The following is a 2,836-nucleotide window of genomic DNA, read 5'->3' as shown; positions in this document are numbered from 1 at the left end:
GCCTCCCCTTCAAACACTGAGTCTGCGATGACCAAGAGCCAAGTCCCATCTCCACATTCATTTCATAAACTGATCGTGGTGTTCAAATGGGGCCCAAAACTTCACTCCTTCCCTGGAACAAAAAGGAGTAACCCAGAAATGGGCTTTCAAGGAAACCTGGAAAACTGGACACATTTCCAGCATGGGAAGAAGTTGCTTCTGCCAGCTGGCTTAGTCCAGTGACTTTAGGATGTTGTTTTGAAAATGGTCCTTGCTATTCATGAGTGAACCCTGTATATACATAAAGCAGCATATTTTAAACAAATAGTTTAAATCCTACTTATTTCAGAGGCACACAATAAATGGAGTGTGCTAATTAATAAGCTTACAATTCTGGGAAGGATGGGGGGGGAGTATCTTTTAAGTTTTCCAGCTACTTTGGATGTCACTTGACTGTTCAATTCTCTGGAAATGCCCTGATTCAGGATCCAGGAGTCCTGGTTTTCCAGATCCAACCCTCTTAATTCCAGCAACCCAACTAGGAATGAGGGAGAATTGTAATCTGTTCTGATGCATTTCCAGATACACCTCCACTGGGGTAGATATTGCTAAGAGTATCACTTGGGATTTACTTAAAGAATCCATGTGAGCACCCAACTCAGACATAGCAATTCCAGATGGCATATAATAAATAAAAATAAAGCAAAATAAACAAATACAACTAAAATTTAAAATCATTTAATAGGAAATCACAGCCAAATCTTTCTCCAGAAGGGCCATAGTTTAGTCCACAAACCACGGTTAAGAAACCATGATGCGTCTGTTTACTCTCTGCCTTAAAGTGATGCAAAACTCTGCCGACTTACATTTGTGTACACTAGTATGATTTTATTGTGCATATTACGCCACCAACTGATGGCCCAGAATCTCACGAAGTGGCAGAGAAAGTTGGGCACGTTGTGCAGTCAAAAGGCCTGTGACCCAAGGGATGAGGGGCAGGCAGGTCCTGGCCTCTGCTTATTTGGGCCCTCTTCCTGCTGCCATTCCTTGGGAGGGGGGGTTCCCGGGATCCCCTTGCAAAGGTATTAGCCCCCTGGGAGACTCTGCTGTCCCCCTTTGCGTGTGGCAGCTGGTTTTTCTGCAGGTGCAACATCCTTGGGACTGAAGGGGTGCTTAGAGTTTGAGGGCTGTACTGACTGCATATGCTGATGCCAAAGGACAACCCTGGGAACAGCACCAGCCACTTGAAAGTCACTCCCAGAGGGTCCTGGCTCTGTACGACTTGGGAGTGCAAGGAAACCACCCCCCCTCCCGACAGAGCATCAACGGGACTGTACAATTTTGGTTTTTTTAAATTCACCCATGCATTGTATTTTAACCTTACAAAAGGGACCCCCCAGTTACTTGGGACACACAGGGATGCCCAGGGATGCAGCAAATCCACCCGGAGGCTGATTTCCCCATGGGAGACCCTGAGGCTGGCAGGCTCTTAGCTGGCCAAACATCCCACAGAGCAAGGGTGCCCGGACAGGCTAATAGGCAGGGCAGGCTTCCTGGAGGCCTGGGCCCTCTTGTGCTCTCTGGCAACTTTAGGGCAGCCTCCTCCACTGGGCTCTCCAAGAAGTTGGAGATGTGAATGCTGGTACCATGGCAACAGATGCTTTAAGTAGATGCCCTGGAAGAGGAAGGAGGAGGAAGGAAGCCACTGAATCGGGGAGCAAAACTCGGGGCGACTGGCTGTCTGGGGGGCAGGAAAATGGAAGGGGTGCAAGGAGGGAGGGGGAGGAGGGGGCTCTCTCCTTCAGTCTGTTTGAAACACGCCTTTAAGCCCAACCAGCTTCTGCTGCAGAGACGCTCCAGGGGACAAAACAGGCTCCCAGGGTCTCCTGCCGCCCAAGAGCAGAGGGGCTGCCTGGGGGTCGTGGAGGGCAGAAGCGGCGGCCTGCCAAGGGGGATTCCGGGAGGACGAGCGACCGCCCGGCCCGCGTGCCGCCGAGGGAACGTGGCTCGCCCAGCACCGGCGACGGAGTCCAGGAGGACCCGCGGCGGGGGGGGGGGAGGAAAGGGGGGAGAGGACGGCTGGGCGGGGCTGCCGGGGGGGGGGCGCTGGGAGCCAGGCCGAGGGGCGGGGGGCGGCGGCGCCCGTGGCCGCGCTGGCATTGGCGGAGGCGCGGGGAGGGGAGGGGGCAGGAAGCGGGGAGGGGGCACCGCTCGGGCGGCAGAGGAGGCGGCAACGGCGCGGGGGGGCGCTTCGCGGGGGGGTCTTGACACGGGGGCAGCGCGGGGGGGTCGGGCGGCGGGGAGGGGCGGCCCGGCGGAGACCCCAGAGCGGCGGCCGGCCTACTTTTGCGGCGGGGGGGTGGGGGACAGCCCCCCCTCCCCTTCCTCCCCCCCCAGAGGTGAAAGTGCAAGAGGAAGTGCAGCCGCTGCCATCTTTCCTCCTCTGCAAACACACACACACACACTCGCACGCACGCACACCCAGGAAGGGAGGGAGCCCCCCCGCGCCGCGCCCGCCGCGCCGACGGCCTTCGAGAGACCCCGGCCCAGCCTGCTGCCGCCGCCCGCGCCTCGCCGCGCCACGCCGTCTGGGCCCGTGGAGAAGCCGCCCGCCGGGGCCTGCTGCACCCCCCTCGCGCCCTCCTCGCTGCCGCGCTCTTCTGCCGGCGTCGGCCGGGCCTTTGTTCCTCCTCGCAGCCGCCGGACTCGCGGGCGGACAGCGCGCGCGCGCGCTCCCGGCCGGGCCCGGGGCTGTTGGGGCGCGCGGGCGGCCCCTCGACGGGGAGGCGGGCGCGCGCCTCCTGCCGGCCGCCGCCGGGCACAGCAGGCAGGTAAGCGCGGCGCCGCGGCCGCCCCG

The sequence above is a fragment of the Thamnophis elegans genome, chromosome 13, assembly GCF_009769535.1.
Source record: "Thamnophis elegans isolate rThaEle1 chromosome 13, rThaEle1.pri, whole genome shotgun sequence".
In the NCBI taxonomy this organism is placed as follows: domain Eukaryota; kingdom Metazoa; phylum Chordata; class Lepidosauria; order Squamata; family Colubridae; genus Thamnophis; species Thamnophis elegans.
Note: the sequence above shows the minus strand (reverse complement) of the source record.